Source organism: Ixodes scapularis, unplaced genomic scaffold, assembly GCF_016920785.2.
Source record: "Ixodes scapularis isolate PalLabHiFi unplaced genomic scaffold, ASM1692078v2 PGA_scaffold6__148_contigs__length_123643588, whole genome shotgun sequence".
In the NCBI taxonomy this organism is placed as follows: domain Eukaryota; kingdom Metazoa; phylum Arthropoda; class Arachnida; order Ixodida; family Ixodidae; genus Ixodes; species Ixodes scapularis.
The window spans coordinates 76,928,044-76,938,928 of NW_024609881.1; the positions used below are offsets into that span (position 1 = coordinate 76,928,044).

General features: G+C 46.3%; 1 non-coding gene across 1 annotated transcript; it reads right to left on the reverse strand.

Moving 5' to 3' along the window:
- Window positions 1-886: 886 nt before the first annotated feature.
- Window positions 887-989, reverse strand: LOC8028052. The gene has a single exon (XR_003919978.1). It is a non-coding gene; the product is annotated as a U6 spliceosomal RNA (small nuclear RNA).
- Window positions 990-10,885: the final 9,896 nt, after the last annotated feature.

The following is a 10,885-nucleotide window of genomic DNA, read 5'->3' on the forward strand; positions in this document are numbered from 1 at the left end:
CGTTTGAGTATGTATTTTTAGATTTATTTTTATAAATTAAAAACAGTTTCGTACCCGTTCAAGATGACCGTCAGTAAAACAAAACACCGTTTTTTTTTTTTATTATTATAAACTAGTTGGGTGTCAACAAAAACCGCTATGATCAGTCAATTTTAAATGGATAAAAAGACTGGGCAAGCGTAGGAAACCTGGCGGCGCCTAAAAAAAGTTATCGGCTCATGACTTGCGAAGCGAAACTGCGGATGATGACAAACAGAAAACAAAAACCGCGCCAGAGCGTCGACCTTGCACGCATTTGCGGGACTCAGAAAAACGAAGCACACACTCCAAATATTATTTTTAACATAGAGTGGTTTAGGGGTTGCTGCTAATGACCAATATAATTATGATTGATGCTTTTCACGAATTAAAAGGTTAATTGCACGAAACTAATAAAGCAAGGTTATTTCCGTGTTATGCGTAGCTTGTAATGTAACTTGGTCGACGTTTCTCTTTATTTGTGTGTGTGTGTATGTGTGTGCGTGTGAGCGTGATTGCGAACGCGCGCGTTGGGGGAGGGGGTGGGGGAGAGAAAGAAAACATTTTCTACTCGTGTTTTTATTTTGCGCGTACATGAAGCATACACATCTATCCAATAGAGAAATTCAAGATAGGAACCCCATTAAACGTGTTCGTAACCCCCCCCCCCCCCCCCCCCCAAAAAAAAAAAAGAAGGATGTGCCGATGCGCCAGAACAAAAACAACAAAAACAAAATATTGGAAAAGAACTGCTTCAGCAACTACGCGAGTTCGGTGGAACCGCGGAGGCACAAACACGCTAATCGATTCATGCCGTGCAAAAGTGCGGCAGCACTTCGCAAAAATATCGCCGGAAAGGTATATGGCAAAAAATGTGGAACGCTTCACGATTTTGCGTGTCATCCTTGCGCAGGGGCCATGCTAATCTTCTCTGTATCGTTCCAATTTTAGTATATGTACTTTGGAAGTACACCACCCTACTATGCACGGGGAGTATATAAGGCAGCCCATTTCTGCATTTCCTTTGGTTGCGGACCTCCAAAATGTTATTATTGTTTCCTGATACGTATCCTATTTATCGTATAATTATATCACGTTAAACTGTTTCTAGGACGGCTTAGATCATATCTCTTAGTCTCGGGTCTTTATAACCAATAGAGAACATTTTGTATAAATTATAATTATGCACTCGGTTTGGTTGAATTTGCTGCATAGTTCAATACAATTCGGATAGATGGCAGCACGCGCCAAACGTGTCGCCAGTTTCACCGACCCAAACAGAGATGGCGCCAGCAGGTCCGGCAGCAGCAGAAGAGGCGATGTCACGGAATGTCGACTCCCACTTCGCTTTGCATATCGATCTTTTTTCCTCCCGCTCGATTTCGTGTCCATGATTGTTGTATTGCACATTTAACCGAGAAACAAGTCGAAGCTTGTCTTCTCAGGACACAAACAACGACGCCTCAGCGTCGAAGTGAAACGCCATGGGCTTACAAAAATAAAGAGGCGCACTCGTGCGAAAATAGCCACGTGCCAGGAATGTTGAAGCACGTTGCAGCGTTTAAATCCACGCTTATCATTCGGGCGTGTCGTGTTTGTCCGTGTTCAGCAACAGCGGCGACGTCGAGTCGGACAATGAAACTGCGTCCAAACGGTTGACCATGAAAAATGTAAAAGACAAAAACAAGGTGTCATTTCGGTCAACCTCGGAGCCAGCGAGAAGAATAAAATACATATAAAAAAAAAGGCTCGTAACTTGCGCGCAGATTTTTGCGGTCCAAGGTGTTTTGCCAAGTCCACAATGGAAAAAGCGCGACTGATATTTCCTTAGGATGAATGGACAATTAGCTTTTAGAACAATGGCCTCAAGGTAACAACAATTTCAAGACGAAAAAAATATATAAAAAACAACCCCCTGTTTATCTAACCCATGAGGGAGCCCAGCTGAAACGATACTTATTATTTGCGCAGGTTACGTCCGAAAGTTCGTGCTGGTATGGCTGCTGAGGTGTCTTGTGCGGATTGAATTAGTGCTTGATGTCTATCATTTCAGGAACGCCGTTCCGTCACCAGGGAACATGCGCTCAGCGGGATTCCACTCATTGCTTCCCTCTCCTATAATGTATCTGCGGCGTTAACATGACGTAATTGCGACAAGATTGAGTCGCTGCTTTCGAAATTACCTAGAAGGGCTATGTACGCTTGCTGGTCTTTCGTAATCTTGAGACGCGTAAGCGTGGCATTCACTTGACGTCACTCGCTAAGTTCGCTGGCATCGCCCATCACAGTCGCCATCTTCGAGGTCTCTTTCTATCGCGGGTGTCGTCTGGCCGGACCTTTTGAGCGTGGTTTAGCAGCATTTTACGACTTTAAAGGGTATTTTTGACCGAAACTAGGCATGGGCGTCGGCAGGATTTTGTCTTGGGGGGGGGGGGGGGGGGGGGGGGGGGGGGGTTGGGCGTCGTTTAACAGTAAAATACGAAAAAGCTAAATACAGCTTGCAAGATGCACATAATATTTTTTTATTAAACAATTACTTTAAAAAGTACAATGCATCAGTAATTTCAACGTAAGAAAAACACACTTCTATAGATATGTACACACAGCGAAAAAAAGTAAGGAATATAGTCCATGACGCGGCGAAACAGCAAAACAGTCCACTTAGTTTATAATTACCTCAGAGATAAAAAAAAAGTACGAAGATTTTATATGCAAGTATTGGCATCATATGTACTGTACACAATAAAATAACAAGACAGTGTATCTAAGTCACGCGCACACATAATAAATTGTTGCACCAATTTTACCGCGTTGTGAAGAACCCTTTAATTTTAAACGCACTCTCTAATTCAGTTTTTTTTTTTTTTTTTTTTTGCGTGTTTTTTTTTTTTTTTTTTTTTTTTTTTTGGCAGCCGTTCTGGTTTTCCGCGGCCGAAACGCGGAACTAGGTACAGGCCACCGCGGCCTCCGAGATCGGCGAGCTCATAGTAGTCTACTTGCGACGCGAGCCGATCCTGGAGGCCATGAGACCACGGTACAGACGTTTCGCCCGTTTAGCCCCTCGGCTGCCTCCCCTCTCGTAAAAAAATGGGAAAAGTCGCGCGCGCGCGTGCCCCGGCGAGAAGAAACGCCTGGCTATGCGACTGAACACGTCACTACAAGGTTATAAGTTACAGAAAGCACTCGACGAAATATTTAAATGGTGTACTCAATGGCAAATGAAACTAAATTATGATAAAACAGCTGTTATGACAGTATCATGTCAAAAAAGACCAATTTTATTCAGTTACAATCTCAGCGGTCAATCATTACAATGGGTAAACGAATTCAAATATCTTGGATTAATATTCAATAACAAGCTAAACTGGAACCTGCACCTGGAAACGACCGTCAACAAAGCAAGAGGTACTCTGTTTGCGCTAAGAAGGAAATTAAAATTTGCCGATCCTGATACTAAGCTCATAGCCTACAAAGCATTCGTAAGACCAATTTTAGAGTATGCCTCATCAGTGTGGTCGCCTTACACAAAGGTTGGTATTAACAAACTCGAAAGTATTCAAAAGCAAGCAGCCCGATTTATATATAATAACTTTAACAGGAATACATCCCCCACTCAGTTACTTGCAAGGGCCCAGCTTCAATCATTGGATAAAAGAACCGATGTCGAAAGGTTAAAAATTTTATATAACATACTAAATGGCAGCATTCACATTGATAGCACCAGTTACTTACAGCCATCATTGTCCGGGTCCTCAGGATTAAACCACTCTAGATCTTTAAGGCAATACAGGTTTGCAAATGACTGTTACCGGTATTCTTTTTTTCCTCGGGCAATTCGCGGCTGGAATAATCTAAGTAATGATATTGTGACCTTAACCTCTGTTCATGCTTTTATAGCGGCTGCGGAACGCTACGATTAACGTGTTTATTTAATGTTCGCTTAGTATTGCTGCGTGTACTGTGTTAATGTTGGAACCACTCCTACTATAGCTCCTTGACTGGAGCTGGTAGTATCCCTAAATAAATAATAAAAATAATTGAGCTTTGACCTCTGGGTGCCGCTACGCTTCCCTTCCTCCTAGCCTCTTTCTCTCGACTGCCTCCCCCCTCTTTCCTAAGGGGGAGGCAGGCGAGAATGAGACGGGCGTCTGAGCTAGTTCCTAATACAAAGTTAATTCCTAAACAAATAATCAAAAACTAATTTTCTAAAAAAGATATATATATATATATATATACATATATGTGTGTGTGCGTATGTGTGTGTGTGTGTGTGTGTGTGTACCGTTGGCACACATTATCGTACGGCATCAACTTTTTTTCTTTGCGATGCGTAGTTTTCGCAGAAGCGAGTTGCCCCGCATTTGCGAGTACACCTTGTATGTACTAGCAGAGTCCCGTACTGGGCGTTTAATCAGGACTACCCCCCCCCCCCCCCCCCCATCCCCTAATTTGGCCATTGATTGGGCTCGCTATATACTTTCCATGCTCGCTCTGTCTCATTTCAGTAAGCGGAGTGAACTTTTAGCCCGCTGCTTCTTATCTTTACCTTGGTTTTTTATGTATATGATCAAGCTCAGCTTTGCATGAAGTTAAAGACGAGTTTGACATACCTGTGAGAGTCGAGTTGAGGGCAAAGCCAATGTCCAGCTGGTTCTTTAACGCCGGAGCATGATCAGGAGTGACGGAAACAGCAGGTGCATCGATAGATTCCGGGTCATGACACGGCTCTGAGGTCACGTGCTTCTTCGTTGCACAAGATGGATTGCCATTAACACTGTCAGCTTTCCGTTTAAAAAAGCTTATGATGTCCATTTTCACTTCTGACCATGATCAGCCCGCGGTTATATAAAAAAGTGGGATTGAGTGCGGATTGTGGCTCTTTCTAGCAACTGGGCCAGGAAGAGAGAGCCAGCAAAAGCAAAGTGTGTCACTCTGTCACAGATATTTGACAGTGTCACGTGTGTGAACGCGATGGTGCCAACGAGGACGGTCCGACAGGCCTCTCCCGCGTGAGTTATGGCCCTGGGGAGCATCGTTGTTGACATGGTGCGGACAGAGCTTCGCAGAACTGCATTGTCCGAACGAGAACGCCTGGCCCCGATTTTGACCCCCCTCTTCTCCTTTCCCATGACTACAACATACTGCGGAAAAAGAAGAAGAAACACCCAAAGGCACATATACCAAACAGAGCACTGGCGTGAGGAGTGCTCTGTTTAAGGAGTCGAACCCCCCCCCCCCCCCCCGGCTCGCTCCACTGCTCACGGTTTTAGGAGGGGCACGAAGCGAAGGGGGAGCGGGGACTATCTCCAGCTCATAGCTACGCCGATTTGATCTGTTGGGCTTTTTGGAAGAATCCCGCTCTGTGTAGAAGACGCTCTGTTTTGGGGGGCCTATTACCGACTTTCACCCGAATGTCTGTGATTCTTGACAACTCAGTACTGCGATGTTCTCGGAAGTGGTCCGTGGATGACCCTCCCTATGCTTTTTTTTTTTTTTTTTTTTTTTTCAGCTGGGCGCGGCTGGTTGCAAGCCAGGCAATGAATCGAGGAGAGAACTTATTCTTTTTTGTATTTATTGCTGAAGGATGCAAAGGAAACGAAAGTGTGTGGATTTTATTTTTAGGATTGCTTTCGGTTTCTCCGCTTCCTAGGAAAGTTATGGCTCGACGTCATCCGATCCCCCGTACCCGAGAGAGCTGGGGAAGTGCGGGGGGGGGGGGGGGGGGGGGGGGGTAGGCTTTCTGGCTTGGGGGGGGGGGGGGGGGGGCAACTGCCTCTTTTGCGCCTCCTGCCGACGCCCTACTTTATACTTTGGTGCTTTTGAAGCACCGTAGGGGTATTTTTCTTGCGTTTTAGTTCGTTTTCGTCGCTATCGGACTCGTTCACCGCGGCCGCGTTGCTCCCTCGGCTCCATGAAGCGCTCCGCGTCGCGCGCCGTGCCCACGGCGGTGGGCACGGCGCGCGAAGAACTAATTTTTCTACTTTGGTGCTTTTCTAGCACGGTGTGATTACGCTTTGTTTTGTTTTGCTAGTTTCTTTATTGTTTTTCTCTAGCGGATTTTCTGCACTACGGCCGTGCAACCGTGTTGCTCCCTCGCCTCTGTATCGTACATCGGTATTCGTAATCGGTATTCGTTCCCGTGCACAAACATATGTGCGGCTCACAGAGCGCGCAACTTATGAAAAATTCGGAGCATTTTTCATTAGCCCAAGCGATTTAAAGCGAATTGGCGAGCCGCGAGTCTGGCGATGGCGACCCGCTTTGCTGCCGCTCGGTCACTCGCGCGACGAGGCAAACCGCATGAAAGCGACGGGAGCACACGACCAAGGCGATGAGCGCTAAGTTTTCTAGAAATCCCAAAACCAAACTACGCGACGAGCGACAGTGAAGTGTGAACCGCATGTAAGCGATTTAGCGAGCGACGGCGACAGCGACGGGAGTCGGCGACGAGCGACGGAGATTTCTCACGGTCGGTCGTCGCGTGGATCGGTTTTTGAATTTCTAGAAAACGCCGCTAATCGCCTTGATCGCTTGCTCCCGTCGTTTTCATACGGTTTGCCTCGTCGCGCGAGCGACCGAGCGACAGCGAAGCGGGTCGTCGTCGCTTGTCTCGCCGCTGACGCTGTCGCTCGCTAAATTGCTTACATGCGGTTGAGCCTTTACACACGGTACTCGGCGGCAACGAGGAAACTAAAACGGCCCGCCCCCGAGATAAACCTTCTTCTCTCTTTTGTTCACCGAAGCTTCTTCTACTATATGAAACTAGCACACACTACCAACATACGACCGCGTATCCAAGCCAGTCAAACTGCGACCTCGAAGATGGCGGATCGACTGTGGCGCTCCCTGGCAAAATCGAACCTGCAGGCTCAGTGCATAATTAAGAATTACATCGGGCGCCATCGAGGCGGTATTCACTGGGGGCCATTTTTGAGCTGCCCAAACCGTCTTCTCCTTACCGTTTGTTAAAGACAACACTAGGAGGTTCACCGTCGCAGGCACTCAGCTGAATATTTCATTGCCTTTTGTATGTGATTGTGTCAGGTTGACAATTACCTAGACACAAAAGAAATTAATTGCATTTAAGAAAGTATAAATATTTATTCCTTTTTTTTTTTTGTTGCAATGATTCTTGCTATTTTCATATAATGCGATCGATTTCCCAATTAACCGTATTCATTTGGTTATGCCTCATTGTTTGGAAATTTACTATGCAGCGTTTGACGATCCTCGTCTTTCGTGATTTTGTGTTGTCACCAAGTTTATTGATCTTGTGACACAGAGTGATGGCAAACCGAGTTGTGGGCACCTTAAAACTTGTTCAGAGCAAGAAAGAAATCTCATGAAAGCCACTGTCGCACCGTTGGCGAAGAGCCAACTGTGGATGGTGACACCAGATGACGCACGCCATGAGCTCCTCCGTTCAGTAACTCTAAGCACCGAGGTAATTAAATCATTAAAATAATTGAATTAAAAGGTAGCTATATTGTAATGCAAATTTGGCAGTATGAATCGTGCCAGAACGTAATTAATCTGAAGTTTCAACTAGCTTTCGTCAAAAGTAACAAAGTACAACAACGAAGTACTCAAAAATAGCTAAGTAACTCAAAGTGCATAAGTTACCGCAATTAAGTTTCAAGAAAGAAAGAAAAAAACAAGCTTGCTTCCGCCCGTTACCGGAGGACCCCTGCGCGCTTCCGGTTTCCCTCTTTTCCATTTGTCTCGCATCCTTGTATGACTACAGTGCGCGCAGGTACTTCTACGAAGGAAGATCTTGCCTGAGCGCTATCCGTTGCTGAAAAACAAATTAATACACCACCGGAGATCTACCGGGGCACCAAAAACTGTGGAGCCCTCGTGGTATCAACTCCCGCCGAATTCGGTAAATGCTCAGCAGCGGCATGGCAAAGCTATGATGGCCAGTGAATACCACAAACGAATCTCTTTACAGCCAACTGGTCATCGTGCAAAGAGGATCGGCCACGTGCGTTTGAGCCTGACTGACTGCATTATACAACCATTTGTAATTGGTTGCGACGAAACGCGCTGGCACAATGGCGCCACCTATCGTGCAGCCCTTGTACACTTCCAATCTACGAGACTGAAGGTTTTACGGTATTTGGCTGAGATCAAATCTGTGTGTATTATGAGAATTGGTCGCTGCCGGAATTATTTCAAGCACACGCTCAAAGAATGGTGCGTGAATTTGGCCCAGTGTGGAAGTGTTCCAACACAACCCGATAGATGGCGTCGTAAGCGGTCAGAAGCGGTTGTCCGGGCAGTCCATCAGACTCAAACGCCAATGAGTGGAAACTCACCTAGATTCTAAGCCCAACTGACTCTCTCCGTTTGGAGTTCTTGCTGTTGAGGTCGTCGGTGTTCTCGGTTTGCAGTGTTTAAGCGTTGCAGAAATCAAGTCTCAAGCCTTGGCTCTGCGGATTTACGGTGAAATCAAAACTATGGTGGCTGGAACGGGGAGTGCGGCGGACGCCGTAAGCGCGAAAGAGAGGGGCGCGAGTAAACTTTTTGGGGCCGCTAGGGGCGCTGCGGCCAGCAGGTGAGTCAGCTGTCTTGGCAGGATGTGTTGAGCTTTACCAACGACGGCGCTCTTTTTCGGATTGCTGCTGTCTGCTGGGGAAAATATTGGCCTTTCCGCATACGTGTTGCGCGCCTTTTCGTGCGTCATTTCTTTATGAATATGCTATGCTGCAGAAAGGAAGAACGTGCTTTATGGCTGGCTACAAAAGTGGATTTGTGAGTAGAGAAAGCTTCGCTCTTTCAACCGCCGAAAAGTGCTGTGAGATGAGCACACTGGTCAGGGAGACTCAAGAGACCCTAAAAAGAGATGCCAACTCCGTGGTTTGTGATCGCCACTTTACGAGCCAAGATTCGTCGATAGGACGTTTCGGCACGTCATCAGACACCCGCTGATACAAGCTTCGTTTTTCTGCGGAATCGCGTACCGTTTACTTCGGCTGTTGCAAACACAAGGGAGAAGAGGTGACCCACACGTTGCTGCCAAATTTGATCGAATTCAACAAAGCTAATAATGCAGCCGGCCGGGACCAGTGTCCTCTTCAGTGTTCCTTAGAGAAAACTTTCCCTTGGAGTGTGCTCTCCTGTAGTCGAACGAAGCGCAAGCAGTCCTTGATGTCACACTGGGCGCGTTAATTCCGTGCTCCGGAGCGCGAGAGTTTCATGCTCCTTTCATTAAACGGACAGGAGTGCGTTGTATTTAAAATTTTCTACCGAGAACGAGGTGCCAGTTCCGTTCCCGGTACCAGTGTCGTCGACACCCAGCCCGGAGCCACCAGAGCCCCTGGGTCCAGATGCATCCACCCCCCGACAGGACAGTCGCCCGCATCGAGCCCGGCTGCTGCCAGAGCGCCTGAAAGACTACTTTTTTGTGAACTTTTTCGGCAGCAGTTCTTACGGACAAGTGCAGGACATATAATATTAATGCATATGGAAACAATCAGTGAATTTTTCTTTATCCAGCATACTGCCTCAGCGCAGCCTTTTTCAGTGTGTGTTTTCCGCAAATGTCATTGCGACGTGCTTTTCCTGTTTGATTCATTTCGTATTTTCCAGTGGCTTGACATAGAGTTGTCAGAGTTCATTTTATTTTCCTTGCAGTGAATTTCCTGTCCAACTGCCCTGCAGTTGGACAGGAATTTTTTCCTTCCCTCATTGTTTTCGGGTAAAGTATATTCTTTTTTTTTTTTCTAAGAAAGGGAAGAATATAAGAATTATTTTTTTTTAAGGGACACTGACAGGGTATTTATGCTCGCCGAGGTTTTTAGTTGTACGTGACATATGAGAGCTCAACTACCCAGAACAGAATTTGCGGCTCGAAATTCGGTTTCTTTCCGCCCGAAAACCGCCGATCAAGAACTGGCCGGTTCGAGTCTCGCTCACTCTCTTTTTCGCGGTCACGGGCCGTTTTTAAAGGTATCGATGCGACCACCAAATTTAATCAAAGTCGTGGGTCACTGAAGGCACACACTCAATATTAAAAATAGAAAAAAATATGAAACCCATTTTTTGTGGCTTCTAAAAAGCTGTAAATACGTTGATTGAAAAAAAAAAAGTTCCACAGAGAACCGGAAGCATTCTGTGCGCTCGTCGTTTCGCGTATCGTGGGACTCGTGGGGACGGCGATGGCAGCGGACGACGGGCGTGGGACCTCTATTTCAGAACTGTCGTTCGCGGCACCGGCGAATTCTGCCTACCGTTAAAAGAAAAATTTGGGACTGATCAAAAGAATTGGTATTCATCCCGTACGACACGCCCGGCCGCCAAGCCGATTTGCACGAAGACGTCGCCGAGCCGTCGCTCCCTTCTCGTGGCTGAAGACATCGCTCGCGCAAACGTCAAGCACGACGTGTCTACTTCGAGTTGAATATGCACGCGTACGATTTCTTTACTAAGTGCGAATGTCCCGAAAGCGCGGTGCTTCCCGACCTCGACCCGGGAGTGCTTTTGCTAGAGAAAAATCGACAGCAAACTTTCCAACTTACAGTTTGCCGGCTGAATTATTACTAAGGAAAGAGATCCACGAAATAATGATGCCCCAGTGGCTCAGTGGGAAAGACGTCCGGTTCAGACGCGGTAGGACCGAGTTCGATCCCCCGTGAAATTTTTGTTTTCTCAAACATTTTCTGATGTTTACATATCTTTTTTTTTTTTTTTTTTTACAATCATTACTGAGGAAACAAACAAAAAAATAACAAACAAATGTTGTGGACGATACTTCGCTGAATTAAATGGCATGGAATTTCCGTTTTGACACCTGCGAACTCAATGTAATCACTTTCCACAAAATGCAAGGAGCATATAAGTCAGGCATCGTCCGCTTTCCGAGGTG